The sequence below is a fragment of the Dermacentor andersoni genome, chromosome 7 (genome assembly GCF_023375885.2).
Source record: "Dermacentor andersoni chromosome 7, qqDerAnde1_hic_scaffold, whole genome shotgun sequence".
In the NCBI taxonomy this organism is placed as follows: Eukaryota; Metazoa; Arthropoda; class Arachnida; order Ixodida; family Ixodidae; genus Dermacentor; species Dermacentor andersoni.
Window position 1 is genome coordinate 100,008,478 of NC_092820.1, and position 16,009 is coordinate 100,024,486.

The window sequence follows — 16,009 nt, forward strand, 5'->3', positions numbered from 1 at the left end:
ACACTGAAACAATTTCAATTCAAATTGAAATGCTGACGATCGGTCTTGCACATTCCACTTATGCACTGTGGAAGGACTCGAAGCACTCAGGACAAAGAGGGACGTTGCAGCGACCGCAGAGGTATCTTGTCTTGCTGCGGCAGGCGAGACTTCGACAGCGGCTGGCGTACTTTTGGTCGCTCTTCTTTGGGAAATGGCGCCCGCCGTCCAACCTCTTTTCCAGGGACACATGGTGGAGCACTCTCTTCCTTATAGGCGCTGGCGAAGAATCGTAGGATGGCCGGCCTCGTCGCTTCGACCTCTGTGCTGCTTCGCCGCGAAATATGAGTGCCTTGGCAACGCGACTTCGGAACTCAAGTTGGTCCATATAATGCTCCGCACCTTTGTCCCACCGCCACACAATCCAGGCGTTCACAACTGCTGCATTTAGTAGGTGAAAGAACATTCTCAAGTAGCCCCTTTTGTTCCGGACGTCATTTCTGTACCTTGCAATCAAGGAATCCATGAGGTCGACACCACCCATGTGTTTGTTGTAAACTTCCACGGAGTACGGCCTGGTGACATCCATTAATTTGCTCTCTTTTCTATTGTACCTTTTGGTAGTGCCTTCGGGCTGCCGTCCTGCATAGCTGGAAACAACATGAACAAGCGAGTTGTCCAGCCACCTTGTCACTGTGATGTTGTCTGCTGAGGTGCAAATTGATGTGCTTCCCCTTCCGTCTGCTTTGAGCTCCTTCAAGGGCTTTAGCTTTTTATCCGCTCCTTGCAGACGGTTTGTACGGCACGTCCCAACAAACCATATTGCATCCTCTCTGAGTTTTCGGACGAGCGCTATAGATGTGAACAAGTTATCGGCATAAAGTTTATGATTTTTCCCTTCAAGTCCCTCGGACAACCTGATGACAACGTCTCCGGCCATGCCAAATTCGCTTGAAACTTTGGCTCGCCCACCAGTTGCCCCTTGGTATACCTCAAAGCGATAAATGTAGCCAGACACTCCTGCTCTCACCCACACCTTGAAGCCCCAGCGCTTTGGCTTACTTGGGAGGTATTGCTTTATGGAGGAGCGCCCCTTGAATGGTATCACCATCTCATCCACGGATTGGTATTCCTCAGAATCAACTGCCGAACAAAATGCTTCGTTGAGTGCATCAATGACTGGCCTCATCCCAGCCAAGCGGTCATTCTGGTAGCTTAGAGTGTCGGTCCTATCGTTGAAGTGAAGGAATCTTCGAATCTCCTCAAAACGGTTTACAGGCATTGAACCGGCGACAATGTCCATCCTAAGGCCCGATTCTGTGGACCAGTAATTCCTGATTCTTGGGTATTTGATGTAAGTCATTACCAAGCACATGCCAAGAAAGACTTTTAGCTCTGGTAAAGTGAACCGTAGGTTATCTTTGCCTTTTTGCACTGCATACAAATTTGTTTGAAAAACAATGTGCTCCAGCAATGAGTCCGGAAATTCGGCGAGGAAGTAGTCAATCGGAAGTGTACCGTGCACGTTGACCCTATGCTCACCAAGAAAATCGGGAGGCTTTGCTGCATAGTCGTTGTCTTTGTCGGCAATCCACACTGTGCTATCCGTTCTCGCGGCAGATGTCTTCGAGAGGGTCCTTGCAGCAGAGCTTGTTGAAGCGCCATTAGCACGCACAGGCTCACGGTCATCACTCTCTTCTTCTGAGCTGCTGGAAGTGTCAAGGTCGGTGAGTAGTTGCTCCCAATCATCTGTGTCGGAATCGTCATCAGAATCAGATGAGAGGTCCAAAAGAGCATCGATTTCCTCTCTGGACAGTCCTCGCTTTGAAGGCATCTTGGAAAAGTATCGTTTTTCCCACGGTCTACGGAAATGGGGAACTTATTCACACCCAAAAACTCTCGCAAAAGCTGTCTCAATCGTGCACGAAAAGCGCGGGCAAATACACGCGCTTTCAGCCAAGGTCTGGCTTTCTGCGGGTACATTTTTGTTTGGAGGCGCTGCAGGTAAGGCTACACTTTTCATGCATAATGTCCCCAATTGAGGACACCTCTTCTTTTCCTTGTACCGAGCCCATAGCCAAGAAAAAAACGGCAACAAAATCAGATAATATGGATCAGAAGTTGCTCTTTGCGCAGATATTTTTTACAGTCCAAGAGCACCATAGCCTGTCGAGCAATTATTTTTTCTTTTCTACGAACGTTCAGTGACCTCGAACAAGCCTACTCTCCTTTAGAGATTGGCGTTTCAAAACACATGGACAGCAAGCGCCATCTGTGTAACACTTTAGAAACCTTGGCATGTCCTCAAATGAGGACACCATGCAGCTAGTGACTCGCTGCAAGCAACTGGACGACTTTTATACCAGGATAAATATGTGTCCTCATATGAGGCCCGTATGCATGAGAGGGTTAAAAGGCCGGTTAATGCTCACGTCCAGTGGTTGCAGCACGCCGGTGAGGCCGCCCGGAATAACGGCCATGTCTGTGCGGATACTGCCCAGTTGTTTTTTGACTCTATCCGTCAAATGACCGCGGAAGCTATCCAAGACGAGCAGCGATCGTTTGGCCAACATCGCGCCTGGGCGATTCTGCCAAACGCTCTTGATCCAATCGAGGACGAGCTCATCATCCATCCAGCCCTTTTCTTGGGCTCGAACTACAATTCCCTTGGGGAAAGCCTCATTCGGAATCCTCTTCCTTTTCAAAATCACATACGGGGGCAGCTTCCGCCCGTCTGCAGTGACGCACAGCATAACTGTGCACCGTTGGCGCTCCGCGCCAGTTGTCCGCACAGAAACGCTCTTCTTTCCTTTAAGCTCAACTGTGCAGTTCTCAGGACAGTCGAACCACACGGGGGTCTGGTCGGCGTTTGCTATTTCCGACAACATGTAGTTGTGCTCATGGCGCATCCCGATCACGTACCTTTGAAAGTTCAGCACCTTGTCGGTGTAGTCGGGGGGCAGCCTCTGGCACAGCGTGGTCCTTCGCCGAAAGGATAGGCCCTTCCTCTTTAAAAATCTCCGCAACCAGCCGACGCTACCTTTGAACTCCTCGCGGGGTATGCTTCTCGCACGCGCCAAAGCTTGCGTCTTCACGCGCAGCATGTCCGTCGTCAGAGCATATCCATTGTTCCGCACTTCCATTGCGTAGCGGAACAGCTCTTCTTCGAGCTCAGGATATTTGCATGGCTTGCCTCGAAAAGCACGCCTTTTGGAGCTGGTGGTCTTCAACGCATCCTTCTGGTTGCACCACCTTCGGACGCACTTCTCGTCCACGTCAAATTTTCTACCCGCCGCACGCTTGCCATGGTCGAGGGCAAACTCCACTACCTTCAATTTAAAGCCTGCCGTGTAGCTATTGATATGTTTGCCCATCGTGCTAGAATGGCAACGCTCGATGGCAATTCGTGAAAAATAAAGCAGAGCACACACGAGAGCCGCAACAACAGCGTGCGCCCACGCCAACAACGCTGCTACAACTCGCGTGCCTTCGACAGTCGCAAAACAAAGCCGGGGTGGCCAGCATGGTTACAGTGGCTACAAGGGGGAAGTGTGAGGAGCGCGCCCGGGCAGGCGAAGCGCTTTGGAAGGAAAGGGGCAGATGGCGCTGCAGCGCGCATACACGTCAGATTCTTCGGCTGCAGCGTTGGTAAACGCGTGTTTTATACGCGGCGGACGCAGTTTTTCTTTCGTCATGTTTCCATGGCTCTCACTATATTACAGAAATCGGTTCTGCTGGACACTTGGTTGTACAAGAGAGCCGGAAATATTACTGAGTTAATTCCAAATTGAGCAGAATGTCAAGAGAAAGCAGACTTACCGTTTCCATGTTGGATCGCCCAACAGCGTAGATTATTTCGCGACGGGTTGATTTCTGCTGTACTCGGACAAAGCACCACATGTTCAAATGCGCAAAATTTCTGAATAAAGCTTTATTTTGCTAAGCTGCTCTGGTAGCGGCAAAATAAAATGATTTCCTGGTACTTGGGAGTGAAACCTCTTCCAAACAGTCCTTAGGTAACCCGCCTCAGTTTCAAGTGCTTCTTTTTTTCCCGCGATGATTCCCTCTCTTTGTTAAGGGATTTCATGTAGAAATGAAGGCGTGTTAGCAGGAAAAACTTGGTGATGTGGTTGGTAATACTCAGCCCATGAAGTTCACAGCCAATCAAGACATTGTTCTTCCTGAGACAGCATGTCAGCTGATCAAGGCTGTCATAGTGCAGTTGGTTGTTGCTAAACCACATAGAAAAGGTGAGTTCTAACGCCTCTACAAACGAGAAAAGTTCGTGGGATGGGTAGAGCAGACCACCTTTGTCACAAAATTTGGTAAATGTCGAGAGTTCTTTGTTAGCATTCTCCGGATTCACGAGAAGCTGATCAAAACAGTCTTTGCAGTGAGTTTTCAGGATGGTCTTTCGTGCAACATACCCTGCAATGTAAAACACCAGGCGGCTGTCGCTCGTTTTTTCATTGTACACATGGTCAGAGAGAAGCTCAGATTTCTGGAGCCTTTGTGAAGCATCTTCTATCTGTCCTCTGTCAAGAAGTTCATCCACTTCACCGCCTGCTTCCTTCTCACCCAGCAAAAACTGCAGGGTGCCTCCTTCACAGTTTCCGCTGCTCGGCGCTTTCACTAAGTTATAAAAACTTAGGCAATTAACAGTGATGAGGAACTGGGTTGCGTTGGGGTGGTCATTACAGCCGGAAAACTGACGTATGACGCCAAACAGTTTTTCCAGGCTATCCTGACAAAGGCGGCTTGTCAGCAAGTACTTGTACCCAAGCTTGTCATGGACATACTTTAACAGATCTAATGTTGCATGGAGGGTAACCCTCAGTCCTTCAGCTGTGCTTGCTGACAAAAAACCTACTCTGGAAGGTGCCAAGGATCTTTCCCATTTGTTAAGGTACTCGATGAAATCTTTGATGTTTTTCTCTTGAATGGACCCAAGTCTTAGAGCTTCGGATGGAATACGTGCTGTCATCGCCTCTATTAGCTTGGCCATTGTGCTGACAAATGCCTCAGTTGCTGCTGGGTCACCCCAATTCCTTTGAATTTCATTCTTGTAAAAGAAAAGGCCACGAACGACTTCTGAGCTGAAAAGTTGGAATGCTAAGTTCACCCTCATTTTCTCAAAATTATTGGGCTTCACGTGGCATGCACTAATTTTTGGCATGACCTTGAGGGTGACTGCACATTTATCTTCCTCGTGTGCCACCCTGATGTGCTCAATGTAGGCAGCACCATCCGGAGTTTTGTAGAAGCACTTCAGGAAACCGTTCCTTACGCATTTTATCAAGTGGGGAAAATCTGACATAAAAAAAAGACGTCTTTCTTTATCAACAGGATGAGCAACCGACGACTTCACACAGCTCGAGGAACCAGATATTCCAAATATGCGCCACATAGAGCGGTTCCATGAAGCGCCATCAGCTGTCACAAAATCAACCTTCAGGCCAGCTTTTTCGGCAAGAATCACAGCTTCTAGGACGATTTTCGACAACAGAGCTGCCTTCACATTGCCCCTTGAGGCAAAAACACCAAGTATTTGATGCCAAGAACCGCTTAGAGGTTGAAACATGACCACTAGACCGTGATCACAAGGCACATGTTTCTCACTTTCGGGGGTGAATTTTCCTAAGTCCACAAGTCCCTCAATCTTTCCCCCTCCAACTACACTGAAACACTCCGACAGTTTCATCTCATCTATTATCAGGCCACCGTGGCACCTGAATTCATCCATGGTCTTCGTTTTCTTGCCAATCCCTGCAAGCACAAGGGAGTTGAAGCCAAACCCGCTCTTATACTTCCGCATATATGTCTTCAAGCAGGTTCTGTTCGGGAGTGTTAGTATTCCCTCTCTTCTGACGTGCTCGTAGAGTCTTGGACTCTTCATGCGCATTATAATGCACTCGAGTAGCCAATCTGGGTTGTATTTCATCCCTCTCAGTGATTTGCGACGAGCTGCCTGAAAACACTGCAGTACCGCGAGCCTTTGCTTAGGTGGAAGAGCTTTTAATCTGTCTTCCAGGACGCTCTCTTCCAGTTCTACACTCTGCCTCTCAAGATCCTTGATGGTTTGTGTGTAGACTGACAACTTGGCCTTGAGTCGCCGAACAGTTTGCGTTTGAAGTTTTTTCTTCCTTGAGAGTCTGGGAGCTGAATTCTGGCTACGACGCTTTTTTGATCGCTGGTTCAAAAGAGCTTTTCTTAGATGCTTGCACATCACACATGGCCTACTGTCATGCGCTACACCACGACACTTTATGCTTGAAATGATTGCGTCAAAAAAGTGAAATTTCTTGCTTCCCAACGCAAACGGAAATTCATCGACTGTGCCGGCTCCAACACAGACTTCCATGCTGTCGACCTCTTTCAAAAGAGATGTAGGATCGGTGGATGACAGCCCCGACTGGCGCACTCCCTTTAAAAAAACATCTTGTTTCACACAGTTCGCTTCTTGTGAAAACACAACCAGCTTGCTTGCATATAGGACCCGTTTATCCTTCCCTGGTTTGCACACACTGTAAGCCACAGTCAACGGCGAAGGGTTCAACGTGTGCATGCCCCACGAACACGACGGTAAAGTGAGGTCCTGAAACGAAGCTGTGCAGTACGGAACCTCCTCGAAGCCCACACTCACAGAAACGGCACTGTCTTCTGCACATTTCTTCTTGGCTGGAGCTGTGGGTTCAGGCTTTGCGGGCCGCTTCCTGTCAGGCGGCAGTTGCTTCGATAAATACTTTGGTAGGTTTGGGAAAAGCGTGGGCACAGCTCCAGGAAGCAACAGAGGCCTGCTTCTTTCGATTCGGACGAGCTCTCCATTCACTGTGTGCTCAAAGTACCTTGAAATGTACCTTGTGTCGAAATGAAGCTCGCACACCGCAGAGTTCTTCTCGAGTTGTTTGTCAGCACGCGGTATAGCCCGCTGCCACTGCGCCAACGCCAGTTCATTCTTGGGTACACCAAACAGCGACAGTTTCATCTTGCACGATTTGTAGCCAGTAGTGCACCCAGGCACAAAACAGTGGCTCTGTTTTCTGGGCATCACCACACATACAGCGCACAAGAAATAACTCACACAACTGCCGGCAAAGCCGAGAGAAACACGTGCAGCACAGCTCACGCCAGCGTATGCCACCGCGCCTTGCCCATCGACTGACGTGCAAACGTCGTCGAGCGCCGCCTGTCGGATCCTCCTCAAAGGCCTCAGTGGACCGCATACGGCGAGCGGCGCGCTCCTCACACTTCCCCCTTGTAGCCACTGTAGCATGGTGGCCAGGGCTGATGATACCGATGACGATATGGATTGCGGAAGCTCGCGGCAGAAAGAAAATATGATGATGATGATGACCCGCGACATCGGCGCCATCCGTGGGCGGCATCTGGAAGCTTCCGTGCGCGCGCATTTTGAAGGCTAATCACACGTGGGTCGTGGAAAGTTCGGGGTGCGGCCCTTACACGGATATTTTTTTTTTTAAATATTTGCTTCGGGAAGTTGGGGGTGCGGCCCATACACGGGTGCGGCCCTTACACGCGTTCATACGGTATGTTAATTACGGTAATTACTTGGCTCTCATGATTCAAAACTGCAGCTGCACGGCTAAATAATATGAACACGGTATGCATACTTGAATGCAAGCTTTCAGGAAACCATACCGTGACCTATCTTAGGTGTGAAATGAATAAAGATAGCAATACATATGGTACGGCACAAGGGCACGCAGCATTGTATTTAGCAATCGAGTTGAGTGCTAACATCTCAACTCATGCACGTCACCCCCCCCCCTCCCCCCCAAAAAAGAAAGAATAAAAGAAAAAGTGAAGTAACAAGTCTACCAAAATCAGTAGATGAGGCGGCGAACTCCAAGGCGGCTGTATGGCGGGTGTTGGGCTGGTGCTGCTTTGGCTGTGCGGCGCTCGCAGCAGCGCAGGCAGGCCTGCCCTTAGTGACATGGTGGCTCCGCACCGCTGATCTTGGCGGGTGGTAACTTCACTCACGTGCCAGGTCTGCTACCTGTTGTAGCAGCCTGTGCACGACCTCGTAGTCTTCCTCCGTCCCTGATCTAGTGAAGCAAACAGGCGCATTTAGAAAATTTGGCCGAAACGTGTTAGCTTAGGATATCGACGAGTAATAAACGTCTGGAACACTTACTTTCTCCTGTTTTTAATGTCCTCCCGCAAGAACTGCGCCAGGAGGAGGTCCAGCCGTTCCCTCACGTTTCGTACATTACGAACCACTTGTGTGTGATCACCGAAAAACCACAAAGTTTTTCGGTGATCTTCCCCCACATCGCGAGATCGTCAAACGGGTTTCGTGCAAGCACTTCTTCTAATATAATAATGTCGTCGCTCAGCATGAATCGCCTGCGCGAACGAACGACGGGAGGGACAGCCATTTTGTAGTTCTTTTGTTGCTTTTTTTTGGGGGGGGGGGGGGGGAGGGCTTGTCTTGACTCGGCTTATTTGGTCCTCGGTGTAGACGCGGTAATCTGGCCACCTGAGTTGGAGCGGATGGTACCGGGATCTGGCAATCCGGTATCCGGCAAAGGCATGCGCAGTTCGCACCCGGTAAAATGCCCCATTGCTAACGGGGTGGCTTTCCAGACAAGCTAAAGCTCTCTAATGTCATTTCCAATGAATGACATTCACTCGTAATGTCATTTGTTTGCTGTCACACAGAAAAATGTCACGACATCAGCTGAAAATTTCACTTTCAATTGAATGAGTTCGTCAAACTCATTCGCATTCTTTTTGGAACAGAATGTGTACCCTCGACACCAAGAGCCTACCAATCAGCTTTGCAAACGGCTCATTTTTAATTGTTTAACAAAACATAACTATTGTACTGTCAAACTTATTCCACAATTTTTTCTTTCATGATGTTTAACTTATCACAGTGCATAATTACGTAAATCTACTCTCAGTCCAGGGACTAAACGGCCGTCTTTGGCTGTGGCAGTCGTGTTCGTTCGCACCAGCCATGGAATCTTGGTTAAGCACATGCGCGTTTATGGTGTGTTTTGCCATGACGACGCAAGACAGCGATACAGACGTTAAGTGCCGTCCGTAGTGGTCTGAAGGCGAGACCCACACACTCGTAAGGGTGTGGCGGGACCACTTGGGAGACCTGCGGCGTATGAAGAGGAATGCGAAAGTCTATGCAACCATACAAGAGGAGCTGCGAGCTGAAGGCATAAACAAACCTCTGAAGGCTATAAAGTCGAAAGTAGAAAACTTGTAAAACTTGTAGAAAACACAGGTAAGCATCGTGTCAACAGCGCGATGGACAGCATTTTTGTGCTCCTTTATCTCAGTAGCACAGGGCCTGTTATTGATTTGAACACCACGTTGCATTCGCGGCTGGTGCGGTTGCATGTTTGCCGCCAGTCATTGATGAGTGTTCACATTTTGGGACCTTGTTAACATTTAATTGTTGCCGCCGAACTCTCAGTGTCATTTTTCTGCTGCAAAAATCTGCGCGGAAACCGGAAAAATCAACGTGTGGCACTGCATTAGACGCCTGCACGCTCTAGCACATCGGAGAGATGCGCTTCACTCAGGACCTTGCAAGTGGCCACACCGTTCCGCAGCAGGCGCACCGCTTCTGTCCCAGTTACCGAACGTGCCTAGACTCACAGATTAGTGAAGTGGTAAAATGAGCCAGGAGAGAATGTGGAAAGTACTAGCCGAAGATATGCGAAATACTTGACATGCACCAAGATGGAGCTACGGGTAAACAGATAGATATGGATAGAGCTACAGATAGTGATACAATACCATCTGGTATTCACATTAACAACGCAACAGATCTCAACTACACATTTTATTCTCGTTAACTCTTTGCACACTAATTGGTGCTGCATCTCTCCCGTCTGGTAAACTTTTATGCTGTAGTGCAGCTATCAGTTCCAATGCCACTGATGCAGACTGTAGACTCAGTGGTGCACCATAACAAACAACCAAGCAGACAGCATGATTGTGACAATTGCAAGTTAAAAACTGCACTTCTCTCGGGATGGTCTTCTGACACACTAAACACTCGAAAAATAAAAACAATTGGCACTGACACTTGCTAACATTAGGCACAATACGTTTTCTCTGTGCTACAAAAATTCTGCAGATTCCATGCAGTGTGAGATTCTGGGGACAAGTAAACTTTTAACGGCGGATCCAGCATTGCAGACCTAGACACCAGATGGTGATTTAGGTGTTGTCACAACAGTAAAACAAAATTTTTTAGTCCACTTGGCCCCTTCTGTTTCAGCAAGTCTTGCTCATCATCAAATGGAACACCTGCTTTAACACCATCACTACACTGTGCATTTTAGTGAGCTAGCTTGCAAAAATAATTTGCCACCACGGCCCTCACTTCTCAACCTTCACCACTGACAGCTTCAGTGCTGTGCACTGGCTGAAGGTAGTGTTGATTGGAGTGACGCAGCTCTTGCTCCCACTGTTGCTCGATGGGGTCTTTCAGCACTTCACAGATGTTGCAGAGAACACAAGCGGCTTGGATGGCTTGTTTTGCAGTCCTGAGCTTGCACTCCATCCTCTCTGAAGTGTATCTGAAAGAGGCTTTCAGTCGTCCAAAGGCATTCTCCACTATCCTCCTTGTTTTTGACAAGTGCTAATTAAAAACGCCTTCACAAGATCCTGCAACAGCATTTGCGAATGGCTTGAGGAGGTTAGGGGTCAGAGGCAACGCCTGGTCACAAAGCATTATAGAGCCCACTCTTGTGCCCTCAATTTGTGATGCAGGTGACTTGAAAAAATCACCTTCCAAGTTGTGAAGCTCGGAGCGGCTGTAAACATAGGTATCATGGCACCTGCCTGGGCTCCCTACATTGATATATTTGAACAGGTATTGATGGTCGACCAGTGCCAACAGTATGATGCTGTGACTGCATAAAAGGGAAACAAAAAATAAGCCTTCAGAGGCAATCTGTAGCCACCTTGAATGCAGAAATGTGAATTTGTCAGTTTGTTCAGAAACGTATTTATTCATCACAGGTACTGGTGAATGCTTGCTACCAAGACTGTTGAACACAGCAAATAGTTCGCTTTGAAACATGTATGTAGTGCTTTTTAACGCACGCAAAGGTGGACGAAATATATGAAGAAAGGTTACCACCCTTTGTAGTTCTAATAGTCCGCGGCGTGCTTCGCTGGTGGCGATATGGCAATATGGCAGCCATCCAAGGTGTTGATGGCTTGTGGAAAGCCGCTCACAGCGTAGAACCTTTTGATATGCTCTGGCATTTCTTCACTACGGACCATGCGAAGCCAGCGAGGCTCTAGCACCTTAGTGGCCGCCGCAAAGAATTCCCGATAGGCAACGTTTACCATAGAATACCAGACACCAAACAGATGTGCGATGGTGGTAGTGTCTTCTGCTGTCGAGCGAAGCCGGTACAGTCCGATGGCGACTGGCTTGTCCCTGGTCACAGCCAGCCACATGTTCGTGTCCTGGCGTTCCAATTCACCCCGCAAAGAGTCCTCAAGGTAACGCAATGTGGCCGGTCTCATGCGGAACTGTCTGAGGTGTGCTTTGCCCAAGTGCGGTAGCGTGTCCTCAAACCACCTTTCGTTGCGCTGAAAAGCCCATGGCAAACGAAGCAGCCATACTGGCAGCCACTGTGAGCCAATTTGCGCAAAGTCGCTCTTTGTACTCCCTCGAAATTGCTTCTTGCGCTTCCAACTCCACCTTAAGCGGCCTTTCCTCACTGCAATCTTTGGCCTGCATGCACATCAGAGCAGCGATGACACTCGACTGCCGTTTTCGTGGCTCTTCAGCAGAGGTAGCACTCACACCCATCGTACTTTCCGCCATGTTGTTTACCTGATCTTCGGCTTGGCTTGGGTCGACTTAGTTGCCAGTGTCGCCGAGTTAGTGATCTAAAAGTATGATGTGAAAGGGAGGTTCACTCATTCCAATGGATTTTAGCATATTGGAAAATAATCACTGAACAAAATTAGGTAGGACACTATTTCCACCTCCTTTCTTTACTATCGTCATTGTCATCATTTTCAAATGACATTAGTTTTCATTGCGTGAAAGTGCGTGGTGATAATGAAATTAAACCTCAACAAATGTCATTCGTTGGAAATGACATTAGATCTGTCATCTGACAGGGGTATTAAATAACGCATGGAAATGTTTGGTATTCCTTCACTTCATCCTGCACATGCTGGGATGAATGAAAATGCATCTGCAGCTCAGCTGGAGCTACTTACTGCCACGCAACAGCCTACAGCTCCATTAGTGACTGAAGGGGAAGCCACTACAGTCAAACCTGCAAATACTGAACTCGCAATAAACTGGAATTAGTTCGATATATCGTGTAATTCGATATAGAACATTTAAATAAATTCACAATGTACAAAACGCACCTCATCAAAAAGTGTTCTTTACTTTTTAAATACAAGTACCGCGGGCATATTAGCTCGAGAAATAGTCGCCGATCTTCTGCTTTTTCACTTTGAAAGCATTGCTTAGCATACACATTTCAACGTTGTCGAGTGACTGTGAATAGCTGAGCCCACAGCCTTCTATGGACACGCAGTGGCCATGAACAATGCTCAGCGCATTAAGTGCTTCGAAACACGTGGGCGGGTCGGAACTCGTTGGGTCCTCAGAGTTGCCGTCACCGGCAGGATCCCTAGCCAGATCAGCAACAATGTCTTCGTCGGCGAGCTCTCCGGTAGTCACAACATTGTCGTCAATGGAGACAAAGTCTGTAGTCACAGTCCCATCACAAACTGCATCCGGGAACTCAGACAGCTGCCTTAACAAATCGTCAAGTTCCTCGAGTGATTCATCAATGTCGAGGGGTTCAACGGAATTTTCAGATAAGTTGGCGCCAGCCTCGCTGGAAACACAGAGTCCACAATGACAGAAACAATTTTTAATCTTTTTTTTTTTTTTTTTTTTTTGACGTCGTTCCACAACGCATTCAACATTGTTATTGCACCCAGGAGGTCAATTTTCAACTCCTGGTCAGTGCGAAGATTTAGCAATAGCCGTTGCACAAGGTGCTTTCTATAGCCTGCCTTCAGTGCACGAATGACACGTTGGGCTAAAGGCTGCAGCACCGACGTTGTGTTCGGTGGCAGAAAGCAAAGCTCGATGTTGCTGACACTGACCTTACAATGGTGAGTGGAACAATTATCAATTAGTAAGCAGACCTTTGTGCCTTTGCTTACCAGGTCGTCGTCCCAGACTTCAGCCACTTTTCAAAAAGTTCACTTGTCTCCAAGCTTTTCTTTTGAACCTGTAGGTCACCGGAACGGCGACTGCATTTTTTAGGCACCGCGGTGATTTGCTTTTTCCATTCACAAGTGGTTGAAGGTTGGTGAATCCATCAACATTGGTGGCAAGCAATACTGATATTCGGGCTTTGTTAACTTTCCCGCCGTGGGACTTGTCATCGTGACACGCCAGCATTTTGTTTGGGAGCATTTGCCAGAACAAAGCCATCTCACCGGCATTAAATATATCATGGGGATGGTATCTTGTCATGATGTTGCTCCAATTTTCTTCAATCCATTTGTTCACGCTCGGGACATCTACCGCGCGGCATTCACCACTGATAGCTTGGCCGACAATGATGTGGTGCTCTTTGAAATGCTGCAGCCAACCTGAACCGCCTTTGAAGTCGGGTCTGTTGAGAAGGAAAGCAAGATCCTTTGCTTTCTGCTCAATTATGGGGCCAGAAACAGGGATGTTTCGCGACATAATATCAAGGAACCACTTGTACGCTGCTGCCTCCACATGTTCATGTGCAGCCGTGCATACTCCTCGGGCACTAGTGGCACCAAGCCTCTTGTCCACCTTAGCCCTAATGTTGGCCTTATTTTTTAATAGCATACTCAAGGTGCTTCCTGGGATGTTGTACGCTGCGGCGACATCCAACTTCTTTTCTCCACGTTCAACTCTTCGGATAATCTCTATCTTTGCGGATATTGTCGAATTCTTCCATTTCACGGCAGCCACCTCTTAGTGGAGTGGACAGTTACTGCGTTCAGAAAATGAGGCAACACAATCTTACAACTGAACGCTTAGGCAGTTAAGGCTATTGCAAGCAGGCGCACGTACCTGTGAGAGAGCGAGGGGGGTCGAACCACTCTTTCTAGGGGTGGCTGTCTGAGGGAGCAGGAGCAGAACTGCACATGCGCAGTTGGGCTAAACCCCAATTTGTCTGGGACGGGAGTATCGGCGGATAGCCCGGCCGGCACGCGGGAAAGCCAACTTCTGGGAGAATTTTTTGATGTTTGAAGTTTGATATATCGAGTGCGGCTGCTATTTTTGTTCGGTTTAGCAGTACTTTTTGCTATAGATTCTAATTGTAACAGTATGGTGTTCAGAAATTGTTTGATATACAGGATGATTCGATGTAAACGAGTTCGATATAGTCGGGTTCACTTCTCTCTCTCTCTTTCTCTCTCTCTTTCTCTCTCTCTCTCTAGATATATATATTATATGTATATGTATAGTTCACTTCTCATGGAATCATCCCTTGGGCAGGATGGCCGGCGTGCATTCGTTAGCCTTTTGTAGTGGACTGTTGGCACCGGTGGCACAGCAGCTGGCAGGACTACAGCTGGTAGGACTGGAGCTAGGGGTGAAGCTGGCGGTGTCCTTGGTACACTATGGCCGACTAGCCGAGCAGCTTCACCGTTTGGTGGTGCTGGACACTACATAGCCGCCGCTTCATCCTGGCTTTGAGTGAAATCCCACTGCCAAGAGTCATCTACTGCATGTCGGCATCTGCAAAGTTGTTGCAATCAGAGTTGATATTAGTGTCGTTTCCACAGTGCTTGTACCTTTTACAAGCCACTTTTACGAATGCGCTTTGCGCTATGCACACGTATTTTGCCTGGCTACATGATGCACCGGTGTTTTTGTGCAAAACACTGCACTGTGCTTGCTATTAGGACACACAAAGAACATGACACAATCTAAGCCCGTGAGCAGACAACAATACAGCATGTTCCTACTGGTGCATCCAGCTGAAGCAGGTTGAATGGAATGGTGAGTGATCACTATGCCCTTGCATTCAAACTTTTGCATATGAGCCACTCACCCTCATATTAGGGTTCATTCTCTGTTTCACTCAATTCAACTTTTGCAGCAGTGAAATAAGGCACAAATGCAATTGCAAAAACCACTTTTGGAAGCCTTCGAGATAGAACCAATGAATGCATCATTCCTCGTTATAGCATCCATTATACCAAAACTCCAACCTCATCATCATGACGTGCAAAATTAATGTCAGCACTCTGACGTTAAAAAGTAGCTTAGTTTCTTGCAATACTGCTGTGTCAAATGCAGAATACAGGATGAGTTTATTAGCCACCTGCAATGCCTCATTTGGTGCCTTTCTGTATTAGCAAATCTAGTTTCCTTAATTAGTTCACACATGATATTTCACATTAACTCAACTCACCATTTGCATCAGTGCCTCGTCCCGGCTGTGACGAAGCCAGCAATGCTGCTACAGCTGGTGGGGGCTCTGTGCCAGGCCCAGCGCAGCCACTATTAAAAAGGTTTGCAAGGCATGTGGCCATGTGGGTTGCCACCACACGGACCCTCAGTAATTCTTCACTAATGCCGCTTTCCGCCAGAGTGCCACCACCTTTGAGAGGCAAATATCAGCGTTAGCAAAATTTCACAATCACTAAAAATTCCATCGTGCCTCTTCAGTTCCACTGCTTCGAAAATGCTGCCAGAGACATATGCACACATCATGATGTAGCTCCCTTATGTCATTTTGGAGCCTTGCTAGCTGAGCACAAAGGAAATATAGACGCATGTCACCGTGCTCACATCCACATAGCACTGTGCATATGCTAATGAACTGCAACTGTGCCCAAGTTTTGCTTGCCCTTGTATTTCATTATAGCAAACGACAAGCCTACACACAAAAATAGCTGATGGCATTTGGCCAAAGACTGAATTTTTATGCTTTGCAAACCAATAAGGTAGTGTTCCTTTCATAGCAAGACATCTTTTGAGATAGCAACTGAA

At 47.8% G+C, this 16,009-nt stretch overlaps 1 long non-coding RNA gene across 1 annotated transcript in view; it reads left to right on the forward strand.

The window, feature by feature from the left end:
- Nucleotides 1-16,009, forward strand: part of LOC129385681 (uncharacterized) — a 140,858-nt gene that overhangs the window by 67,952 nt on the left and 56,897 nt on the right. The window lies entirely within an intron of this gene.